This window comes from Chelonia mydas, chromosome 28 (assembly GCF_015237465.2).
Source record: "Chelonia mydas isolate rCheMyd1 chromosome 28, rCheMyd1.pri.v2, whole genome shotgun sequence".
Classification (NCBI taxonomy): domain Eukaryota; kingdom Metazoa; phylum Chordata; order Testudines; family Cheloniidae; genus Chelonia; species Chelonia mydas.
This window is the reverse complement of record NC_051268.2, coordinates 7,069,802-7,081,627: the sequence shown is the minus strand read 5'-3', so window position 1 is coordinate 7,081,627 and position 11,826 is coordinate 7,069,802. Positions and strand designations below refer to the sequence as shown.

Sequence of the window (11,826 nt, the reverse complement as noted above, 5' to 3'; positions counted from 1 at the left end):
CTTATTAAATTCAGTCATTTGTCAGATATGTCCTATGTGGTGGATCTAAAGTTCCCGCTCTGCTGATGACACATGGGGTGGTCACGGGAGCTCCACAGGAGCTCCTGTTGTTGAGGGTTTTTTCCACTTTGTTCTCTTTAAAAATATCCATCCCTGGTGCTACTCAGCACGTGCTCAAGAATTCCTTCAGCCTCCCTCTGGGATCGGGGCCCTTGATTCTTCTGGGCGCTGCACAATCAATGACTCAAATGCCATCTTGCTCATGTGTGAAGCTGGCCTCCTCTCACACAGCTGTTAGGAGAGCCAACTTTAGGAGACTGTTATCACCAATACTATAAAATTGCAAGGAATCTGACCAGATATTCCACGTGAGGTATTTGTGAAAACGTTATGATTTGCCAAATATGATGATCTTGTTCATGTTTGTATCACCTTTGTATTGTGAGTTATAGATATGTAGGTTATAGCTGTATTTTGAACTTGTGCTGTGCATATGAGTGACACCCCCAGACAGATTGGCATCAGCACTGCCTAGCCTGTTTGATGGCCCATCAACGGTCATCAGCTGTACAATGAACCCATTGAAAAAGCCAGGGACTAACACCTTACGAGTCAGCAAGGCACATGGTCTGCTTATGGACATAACTGTAAGCCTTTTCCATGCCTTGTGCTGTGAAGCTTGTGTTTGGGACAGGAAGTACAGGCCACATGGCAAAAGGAATATAAAGAGCAGCTGCATCATCTCTATTTTGTCTTCATTCCTGCTTCTTCCTCTTTTCTACAAACAAAGATCTGAACAAAGGACTGAATGACTCATCCAAGTTGTGGATGTGTTTCAGAGGGACTTTCAAGCCAGCAAACTCACCAACACTGCTGAGAACCTGATATATGGACTTTGAAGTCTCTGTATGTATCTGAGTGTTTTATCATTCAACAACTCTCTTCTTGTTCTTTCTTTTTTCCTTATAAACCTTTAGTTTTAGGTGCTAAAGGATTGGCCGGCAGCTTGGTATTTTGGGTAAGATACAACCTAATACTGACCTGGTAACATGGCTGATCCAAATAGCTCCCTGCTGAGCCCCTCTTACAGCCCTGGTATCTGGCTGCTCAAAATCAGCTGGCAGCTATTCAACTTCCATGCTCCACCCTTAAGAAAACTTCTTCCCCTTTACTTCACAGATATGAAGCATACAGCAGCTTGGTATTTTGGGTAAGATACAACCTAATACTGACCTGGTAATATGGCTGACCCTTTGGGGTCAGAAGGTCATTGTGTATATGTGAGCAGAGTTTTAAAATAACTTCTCACTGTACTGGAGCTAGGTACTGACTGGAATGCAATAAACGGGGCAGCGTGGGTTTCTTTTTTTAGCTTCTTGATAACCAGTGTGGGGGGGATCAGAAGCACAGTTTGTGACTGATTGAAGAGTTTAACTTCAGTGTTGACCACCAGTTCTGAGAGTATCTGCTCTCCCTTTTGCAGCCTGCCCTGAACTTGGCATTTTCAGTGAGGGCTGCCCCAGGCACCAATGAGTCACACCAGACACTCCACCCCGCAGGTGATTACACATAGTACACTCAGCTGTGAGAGCCTCATTGGTGTATGTGCTTGTGAATTTCCTTTTCCTTCCCCTTTATAGCTACTTTTCTCTATAGGACTGAAGTCTACCTCAGCATTACATAGTTACGTTTGCATGGATGTGGAATAAAAATCTACTTACGGAAAGTGAATGAATCTTTACTGTCCTCCAACATACGGTGACTGTTGCTAACATTCAGAGACAGTAACAATAGGTGCATGTGCATTGTCAGAGCAGTGCACACACAACAGTCATTACAAGGTTCATACCATGGTACAAAGGTTCATACCATGGTACAAAAAAACAGTGCCAGCAACACACATTACCGGGGCTCACTGTTAAAATGCTCCTTCAACGCCTCCCTGATCCAAATAGCTCCCTGATGAGCCCCTCTTACAGCCCTGGTACCTGGCTGCTCAAAATCAGCTGGCAGCTATTCAACTTCCATGCTCCACCCTTAAGAAAACTTCTTCCCCTTTACTTCACAGATATGAAGCATACAGCAGACAGTTATGACTATGGGGATATTGTCCTCACTGAGATCTAACCTCCTGAGGAGACACCACGAGTGACCTTGCAAATGGCCACAGGCACATTCACCAGTCATTCTACACCCACTGAGCCTGTTCAAGCTCTCCTTGCTGCTGTGAAGGTGGCCGGTGGCCGGCTTCATGAGCCACGAGAGCAAGGGTTAGGCTGGGTCTCCCAGGATCACTACTGGCATTTTCACCCTCTGGTCACCCTCTGATCTGGAAAGAAAGTCCCTGCTTGCAGCTTTCTGTACAGGCCTGTGTTTCTAAAGATGCATGGGGGATCCGGAGGCAGCTGGTGGTCCTCCAGAAGTATCACCGCAAACTACCGGACCTGGCCCGTGACATCCCCCTCAGGGCACCAGGGAATCCGATGCACCCGGCAGAGGTAGCTACAGAACTTTTACTGGCCTGGGGTCTTTACCACTGTCTGGCAGTATTGCCGATCCTGTGACCCCTGTCAGAGGGTGGGGAAGGCCCGGGACAAGGGGAAAGCGGCTTTGAGACCTTTGCCCATCATAGAGGAGCCTTTCCAGAAGGTGGCCATGGACATCGTGGGGCCTCTCAGCAAGACGACCCGGTCGGGGAAGAAATACATTCTGGTGGTGGTAGATTTTGCTACCTTGAGGCAGTGGCCTTGTCTTCTATCAAAGCAGACACCGTGGCAGATGCGCTGCTGACCATTTTCAGCCAAATGGGGTCCTCCAACGAAATCTTGACAGACCAAGGATCCAACTTCATGTCAGCCCTGCTCCGGTGCTTGTGGGAGAAATGTGACATCCGGCACATCTGGGCCTCAGCGTAACACCCCCAATCCAATGGGCTGGTGGAGAGGTTCAATGGGACGCTAAAGATGATGCTGAAAACCTTTATGAACCAGCACCAGCAGGACTGGGACAAGTTCTTACCTCACCTGCTGTTCACGTACAGGGAAGTGCCCTAGGAATCTACCAGGTTTTTGCCTTTTGAACTGTTATATGGAAGAAGGATAAGGGGGCCCCTGGACCTGATGAGAGATGAATGGGAGGGGAAGGTCACTCCCGATGGAGAATCAGTGGTGGAGTATGTCCTGAGCTTCCGAGAAAGACTTGCTGAGCTCATGGGGTTGGCCAAGGAAGCCCAGAGGAAGCAGAAGGTCTGGTATGATCTCATGGCATGGGACCGCGCCTACGCCACCAAAGGCCAGGTGATGGTTCTGATCCCCATGAGAAGAAACAAACTACAAACTACCTGGGAAGGCCTTTGTCAAGCAACTAAATGAGGTAAACTATGTGGTGGAGCTGTCTAACCGGGCACGCTGCCACCAGGTGTACCATGTTGTTATGATGAAGCCATATTATGAAAGGGAGACTGTGGTGTTAGCTGTGTGTGGACATTGGGAGGAGCATGGAGATGACCCCTTAGTAGATCTGTTCCCTGAGACAGGAGCTGGCTCCTCCCTGGAAACAATTCCCCTCTCTGCTCAGCTAACCCCTGCCCAGCAAGCTGAGATCAGAGGGGTGCTGCCTTTGTACTGATAGCTGTTTTCCAACCAGCCTGGACGCACTAATCTGACTGTCCACCAGGTGCAGACAGGATTGCATTCCCCTATAAGATGCTCCCCCTTCCGAGCCACAGGGAAAACTACTCAGGACCTGGAAAGAGAGGTCAGGGACATGCTGGCTTTGGGGGTGATCCAGCCATCTGCCAGTCCTTGGGCCTCACCTGTGGTACTGGTCCCCAAAAAGGATGGGTCGGTCCGGTTCTGTGTGGACTATCAGAAACTTAATGTCATCACCGTGTCTGACGCCTACCCCATGTCCAGGCCGATGAGCTCCTAGACAAGCTGGGAGGAGCTCGGTACCTTACCACCATGGACCTTACAAAGGGCTACTGGCAAGTGCCGCTGGATGCAGATGCCCGGCTGAAATCGGCCTTTATCACCCCTCTGGGGCTCTATGAGTTCCTGACCCTGCCTTTCGGCCTCAAGGGAGCGCCGGCCACCTTCCAGCGCCTGGTGGACCAGCTCCTGAGGGGGATGGAGAGTTTTGCCGTGGCGTATATTGACGACATCTGTGTCTTTAGCCAGCCCTGGGAGGACCATGTGTCCCAGGTTAGATAAGTGCTGGACCGACTCCAGGGGTTTTCGGACCCCTGGGTGGGCTGCCAGAGCCGCTCGACCTCGCAGGGCGGAGATCTCGGCCGGCTGGCCCCACGGCGAGGAGGGCCGGGCACGCGCCCGGGCCCCCCCCCCCAAAGGATGGAAGTCCCAATCGGCCCCAGGATCCGGGGACGCGAAGAGGAAGAGGGACCCAATCCGCCTGAACGCCGGACGCCCCTGCGGTCGGGGCGCCGGCCCGCGGAGGGCCCTTCCCGTCGCGAAGGTGGGCACCGCATCGATCGGAAGGCGAGAGAGGAGCGGGCCCCCCCTCCCTGCGGGGGGCGCCGACAGTCGGAGTTCGCATCCCGGCCACCCGGGGGTGCGAGGGGACGACGGGGTCCCCGGAGGAAAAAAGCCGGAAAAGGGGGGGGTCCGGGGGGGCCGGGGGCCGCCCCACCTGCCAACGTGCCCCCGTCCCCCCTCACAAGATCGGGTAGAATGCGCAGATTGGTCCCCGAGGCTCATCTCTGGTTCTCACAGGTTCTGAAAAACCTGTTCTCATAAATCTCCTCGCACCCGTCGAAATGAACTAGGTGAAAAATCCGACCGCCAATTTAGCGGGACCAATCTGAAATTCTATCCGACCTCCTGGTTCCCTCGGTCGGCCGAGGGCACTTTTGACGACCCCATCCGGACTTCCGTGAGACTGCCGGCCATCAGGTCAACCCATTACTTTCAATGGGGTTGACCTGATGGCCGAGAGGGACTTAGACATTTTTTCAGCCTTTTCCTCGGGGTTGACCTGGTGGCCCGGGGGGACTTAGACATTTTTTCAGCCGCTTTTTCCTCCGGGTTGACCTGGTGGCCCGGGGGGACTTAGACATTTTTTCAGCCGCTTTTTCCTCCGGGTTGACCTGGTGGCCCGGGGGGACTTAGACATTTTTTCAGCCGCTTTTTCCTCCGGGTTGACCTGGTGGCCCGGGGGGACTTAGACATTTTTTCAGCCGCTTTTTCCTCCGGGTTGACCTGGTGGCCCGGGGGGACTTAGACATTTTTTCAGCCGCTTTTTCCTCCGGGTTGACCTGGTGGCCCGGGGGGACTTAGACATTTTCAGCCTTTTTCCTCCGGGTTGACCTGGTGGCCCGGGGGGACTTAGACATTTTTCAGCTCCGGGTTGACCTGGTGGCCCGGGGGGACTTAGACATTTTTTCAGCCGCTTTTTCCTCCGGGTTGACCTGGTGGCCCGGGGGGGACTTTGCCACTTTTTCTCAGCCGTTTTTCCTCCGGGTTGACCTGGTGGCAGAGCGTCTCGCCGTCCGCGGCCGGAGCTAGAGATGGCCCCCCAGGCCAGCCTGCGACGCCGCGGCCAGGATCGGGCCCCTGGAAGTCTGAAAAAAAATTTTTCAAAGACCCCCCAAAGTGGTTTGGGAGGGGCTCATAAAGTCTCCGGAGCCAAAAAAAAAAAAACGGAAAAAAGGATCGGGCCCACCCGAGGCAGGGGAGTCGGTAAGGGAAAGGGGACGAGGCGGCCCGGAGCCGAGAGCCTACGGCCATACCGGACGGAAGGCCCCCGATCCCGTCCGATCTCGGAAGGTAAACCGTCCCGGGCCTGGCTAGTACTTGGATGGGTGACCGCCTGGGAATCCCAGGTGCCGTAGGCAGCTTTTCCCGCAGCGAGCCACCTCTCTCCTTTTCTGGGGAACAAGGGCGGAGTCGCCCTGCCAGGGGCCCTGGGCCTTAAGTCCCCTCCGGCCACCAGGTCAAACCCATACAGCCCCCCTCATCCGCCCAGGGTCGCCCTTCTCTCAGCCGGGGCTTAAGATCCGTCCGGCCACCAGGTAAACCCGGAGCTCGCCCGGGGGGGGAAGTGGCCGGGCAGACCCCCCTCCGTCCGGGGTAGCCGAGCGCAGGGCTCCGGGCTTAATCCCTATCCGGCCACCAGGTCAACCCGGAGCCTGCCCCGCTGCGGCCACCAGGTCAACCCCATACAGGCAGCGGGTTGACCTGGTGGCCGGGAAGCAGAGCGGCCAGCAGGTCAACCCCATACAGACAGCGGGTTGACCTGGTGGCCGGGAACGAAAGCGGCCAGCAGGTCAACCCCATACATTCAGCGGGTTGACCTGGTGGCCGGGAACGAAAGCGGCCAGCAGGTCAACCCCATACATTCAGCGGGTTGACCTGGTGGCCGGGAACGAAAGCGGCCAGCAGGTCAACCCCATACATTCAGCGGGTTGACCTGGTGGCCGGGAACGAAAGCGGCCAGCAGGTCAACCCCATACATTCAGCGGGTTGACCTGGTGGCCGGGAACGAAAGCGGCCAGCAGGTCAACCCCATACATTTAGCGGGTGACCTGGCACCCATACATTTAGCGGGTTGACCTGGTGGCCGGTTTGCTTTCCGGCCACCAGGTCAACCCGATACATTTAGCGGGTTGACCTGGTGGCCGGTTTGCTTTCCGGCCACCAGGTCAACCCCATACATTCTGTGGGTTGACCTGGTGGCCCGAAGGCAAACCGGCCACCAGGTCAACCCGGAGCCTGCCTCCGCGGGCAGGGGCCGGACGGACTCCCGTCTCCCCGGGGTCGCCCTGCCCCGGGCTCCGGGCTTAATTCCGGTCGGGCCACCAGGTCAACCCGGAGCCCTGCCCCCGGGGGCAGGGGCCCGGCGGACACCCTCCGTCCGGGGTCGCCCTGCCCCGGGCTCCGGGCTTTATTCCCGTCCGGCCACCAGGTCAACCCGGAGCCTGCCGCCCTGCGGACACCAGGTCAACCCCATACAGACAGCGGGTTGACCTGGTGGCCGGGAAGCAAAGCGGCCACCAGGTCAACCCCATACATTCAGCGGGTTGACCTGGTGGCCGGGAAGGAAAGCGGCCAGCAGGTCAACCCCATACAGACAGCGGGTTGACCTGGTGGCCGGGAAGGAAAGCGGCTACCAGGTCAACCCCATACATTCAGCGGGTTGACCTGGTGGCCGGGAACGAAAGCGGCCAGCAGGTCAACCCCATACGTTCAGCGGGTTGACCTGGTGGCCGGGAAGGAAAGCGGCCAGCAGGTCAACCCCATACGTTCAGCGGGTTGACCTGGTGGCCGGGAACGAAACCGGCCACCAGGTCAACCCCATACATTTAGCGGGTTGACCTGGTGGCCGGTTTGCTTTCCGGCCACCAGGTCAACCCCATACATTTAGCGGGTTGACCTGGTGGCCGGTTTGCTTTCCGGCCACCAGGTCAACCCCATACATTTAGCGGGTTGACCTGGTGGCCCGAAGGCAAACCGGCCACCAGGTCAACCCCATACATTCTGTGGGTTGACCTGGTGGCCCGAATTCTCGTCCGGCCACCAGGTCAACCCGGAGCCTGCCCCCGCGGGCAGGGGCCGGACGGACCCCCGTCTGCCCGGGGTCGCCCTGCCCCGAGCCGGGGCTTAATTCTCGTCCGGCCACCAGGTCAACCCGGAGCCTGCCCCCGCGGGCAGGGGCCGGACGGACCCCCGTCTGCCCGGGGTCGCCCTGCCCCGGGCTCCGGGCTTAATTCCCGTCCGGCCACCAGGTCAACCCGGAGCCTGCCCCCGCGGGCAGGGGCCGGACGGACCCCCGTCTGCCCGGGGTCGCCCTGCCCCGGGCTCCGGGCTTAATTCCCGTCCGGCCACCAGGTCAACCCGGAGCCTGCCCCCGCGGGCAGGGGCCGGACGGACCCCCGTCTCCCCGGGGTCGCCCTGCCCCGCGCTCCGGGCTTAATTCCCGTCCGGCCACCAGGTCAACCCGGAGCCTGCCCCCGCGGGCAGGGGCCGGACGGACCCCCGTCTGCCCCGGGGTCGCCCTGCTCCGAGCCGGGGCTTAATTCTCGTCCGGCCACCAGGTCAACCCGGAGCCTGCCCCCGCGGGCAGGGGCCGGACGGACCCCCGTCTCCCCGGGGTCGCCCTGCCCCGGGCTCCGGGCTTAATTCTCGTCCGGCCACCAGGTCAACCCGGAGCCTGCCCCCGCGGGCAGGGGCCGGACGGACCCCCGTCTCCCCGGGGTCGCCCTGCCCCGGGCTCCGGGCTTAATTCCCGTCCGGCCACCAGGTCAACCCGGAGCCTGCCCCCGCGGGCAGGGGCCGGACGGACCCCCGTCTCCCCGGGGTCGCCCTGCCCCGGGCTCCGGGCTTAATTCCCGTCCGGCCACCAGGTCAACCCGGAGCCTGCCCCCGCGGGCAGGGGCCGGACGGACCCCCGTCTCCCCGGGGTCGCCCTGCTCCGAGCTCCGGGGCTTAATTCTCGTCCGGCCACCAGGTCAACCCGGAGCCTGCCCCCGCGGGCAGGGGCCGGACGGACCCCCGTCTCCCCGGGGTCGCCCTGCTCCGAGCCGGGGCTTAATTCTCGTCCGGCCACCAGGTCAACCCGGAGCCTGCCCCCGCGGGCAGGGGCCGGACGGACCCCCGTCTCCCCGGGGTCGCCCTGCTCCGAGCTCCGGGCTTAATTCTCGTCCGGCCACCAGGTCAACCCGGAGCCTGCCCCCGCGGGCAGGGGCCGGACGGACCCCCGTCTCCCCGGGGTCGCCCTGCCCCGCGCTCCGGGCTTAATTCCCGTCCGGCCACCAGGTCAACCCGGAGCCTGCCCCCGCGGGCAGGGGCCGGACGGACCCCCGTCTCCCCGGGGTCGCCCTGCCCCGGGCTCCGGGCTTAATTCCCGTCCGGCCACCAGGTCAACCCGGAGCCTGCCCCCGCGGGCAGGGGCCGGACGGACCCCCGTCTCCCCGGGGTCGCCCTGCTCCGAGCCCCGGGCTTAATTCTCGTCCGGCCACCAGGTCAACCCGGAGCCTGCCCCCGCGGGCAGGGGCCGGGCGGACCCCCGTCTTCCCCGGGGTCGCCCTGCCCCGGGCTCCGGGCTTAATTCCCGCGCGGCCACCAGGTCAACCCGGAGCCGTGCCGGGGGGGAAGGGGCCGGGCGGACCCTCCTGCGGCGAGGGTCGCCCTGCCCCGTGCCCGGGCTTAATTCCCGTGCGGCCACCAGGTCAACCCCGGTTCCCGCAGAGGGGAGAGGAAAGGAGGTGGCCGGACCCTCCTGCGGCGAGGGTCGCCCTGCCCACCTCCCCGGCCCGGGCTCCGTCCCCGTGCGGCCACCAGGTCAACCCGGGGTCCCGGAGAGGGGAGAGGAAAGGAGGTGGCCGGACCCTCCTCCGGCGAGGGTCGCCCTGCCCACCTCCTCCGGCGGTCGGCCCCTCCCGCGAGGGTCGCCCGTCCCGCCTTCCCCCGGGGAGCCCGAGGAGGGAAGCGCCGCCCCGCGCCCCGCGGGCAGGCCGGCCTCCGCGCCTGCAGCGGCTCTGGGACACACAGTGGCAAGAGGAGGAGCAGAGATGGGGCTAGCTCAAAAAAGTCCCTGGACCTCAGAAAGTCCCTGGCCCAATGCATGCAGCAGCTGCAGCCTGGGTTGGGCTTAAAGGGGCCAGAGCGGGGGGCTGGTAGGCAGGAAGCAGGAAAAATAAGGTAAAGAGACGTGTCACAGATCCCAGAAGCGGGGCTCTGTACGGTACGAGACACTGCTGGTGCTGCTGCCTCCGGTGTGAGCTGGGAGCCCGGGCTGAGCTCCAGGCTGCGGCTGCGGCCCCAGTGGGGCTGGTCCAGGGACAGACTTTCACTCAAGCACTTTCTGTGCCCAGCTGGGGTGGGGACTTTCTCCAGCTGGACCCAGTCCCAGGCTCTGCCGCCCCTGGCCAGGAGCTGCAGGCACCAGGGGCCAGAGAGACCCCAGGGCCAGTGCTGAGTGGGCAGAACAGAGACTCCGCACAAAGGCTCCGGAAGCAGCAGGTCTCGGAGCCCCTTTGGATCTGCTCCCGGGCGGGGAACGTGCCTGGGAGCGGCCTGGACAGTGATGGAGCCACTGCCCGCGCGCGGCCTCAGGTGTCGTGTGAGAAACTGCCCTCTGTAGGAATTTGGTACTGAGGGTGCACTGAACATGCTCAGTAACATCTGCTGAAGTCACTTCCCTTCACCCTGCCCTGACTTGGAATCAGAGTCTGCAGACTGCTATTTACAGGGGTTCAAAGGGGGTAAATCAGAGGAGGGGGGGTAGCCAGAATCTGAGGAGGGGCGGAAATTGACTGGTCGGGGGGGGTCAAGCAGCTGGAGGCAGGGTTGGAAGAGGGGCTGAGGGGTAAAATCAGGGATCGGAGGGAAAGGAGCTGCCAGACGGCAACAGAGGATAAAACGCCAGTGGAGGCAGGGGCAGAGGGGTAACAGTTACCTTGGTGGACTGAGACCCCAGTGTTTGCAAAAATAGGGTCAGGGCAGAGGGGCTTCTTTATTTCCCCTCCCACAGACAGCACCTCTCAGGGTGGGCTTCCCAGGGCTGGGTTCTTAAAGGCACAGGCATCCCAATGGCTCATCACTGCAGCTCCTCTCTGTCTGATCTGATGTTACCTACTGAGATGCTGTAGGAGACTTGATTCCGAGAAATACTTTACAGAAACACAGAACCCCTTGTCAGCGTGTCTGACTGCATAAAGTCTCATAGCAGTTCACAAATTTGTCTTATCTGCTGCGGGATTCCCTGAAATACTCTTATCACTTCATCATTTAGCTTTGTTGTTGTGCAGATGCATGTCATTTTGCTATTTCATTCCTATTTTACCAAGTACTCATTGTTATAGAGTGTGGGGCAGTCAGGGCCCTGCACCCCCCACTTCCTGCAATTCACCATGACTCTCAGCCAGACAGTAACACAGAAGGTTTATTAGATGACAGGAACACAGTCCAAAGCAGAGCTTGTAGGTACAGGAAACAGGACCCCTCCATCAGGTCCATCTTGGGGGGTGGGTAGCCCAGATCCCGGGGCTCGGCTTCCCTCCATTTCCCCAGTCAGCTCCAAAACCGAAACCCCTTCCTGCTGCCTCACCCAGCCACCCCCCAGCTCTTCCGCCAGCCTTTGTCCAGTTTCCCAGGCAGAAGGTGTCACCTGGCCCCAGCCCCCTCCTGGGCTCAGATTATATGCTCACGTATCATCCCTCAAGTGAAGTCACACCCTGATATCTCACCACCATCTAATATTAATACAGACAGTAATCTAGTGAAATTCCCCTGTAACATCACCAGGCCAACACTCCCCACTCCCTGCTCCGTCACATCTCTTCCCCCATTTGAGACTGAACTGAGTGGGGTCGCTCTAACCAGTGACCTGGGGAAGTTCAGGCCCCCCTCTCTGGGACAACGCATCAGCTATCCTGTTGGCACTCCCCTTCACATGGACCACGTCCATGTCGTAATCCTGCAGGAGCAGGTTCCACCTCTGGAGCTTGGCATTGGCTCCTTTCACCTGGTGTAGCCAGGTCAGGGGGGAGTGGTCGGTGTACATGGTGAAGTGTCACCCAAACAGATATGGCTGGAGTTTCTTAAGGGCCCATACCATAGCCAGGTATTCCTTCTCTATAGCCATGTAGTTTTGCTCCCAAGGTAACAACTTCTTGCTCAAGTACACGTTGGGATGTCTCTCCCCCTTTTCATCCACCTGCATTAACACTGCCCCCCAGCCCTGTGTCTGAGGCATTGGTGAACACCATAAAGGGCTTGTCAAAGTCTGGGTTTACCAGAACTGGGCCACTGACCTGAGCCTCCTTCAATGCACAGAGAGCCTCCTGGCACTGCTCGGTCCAGACCACCT

The 11,826-nt window shown here is 59.5% G+C and overlaps 3 protein-coding genes and 1 non-coding gene across 5 annotated transcripts in view; 2 read left to right on the top strand and 2 right to left on the bottom strand.

The window, feature by feature from the left end:
- The window catches only part of LOC102934530 (zinc finger protein OZF), a 1,287,564-nt gene that overhangs the window by 945,667 nt on the left and 330,071 nt on the right, over positions 1-11,826 (top strand).
- LOC102930400 (zinc finger protein 501) overlaps positions 1-11,826 on the bottom strand; it is a 1,110,025-nt gene that overhangs the window by 917,784 nt on the left and 180,415 nt on the right. The window lies entirely within an intron of this gene.
- The window catches only part of LOC102932398 (gastrula zinc finger protein XlCGF57.1), a 135,386-nt gene that overhangs the window by 97,120 nt on the left and 26,440 nt on the right, over positions 1-11,826 (bottom strand). The window lies entirely within an intron of this gene.
- Positions 5,733-5,851, top strand: LOC114018675. The gene has a single exon (XR_003563949.2). It is a non-coding gene; the product is annotated as a 5S ribosomal RNA (ribosomal RNA).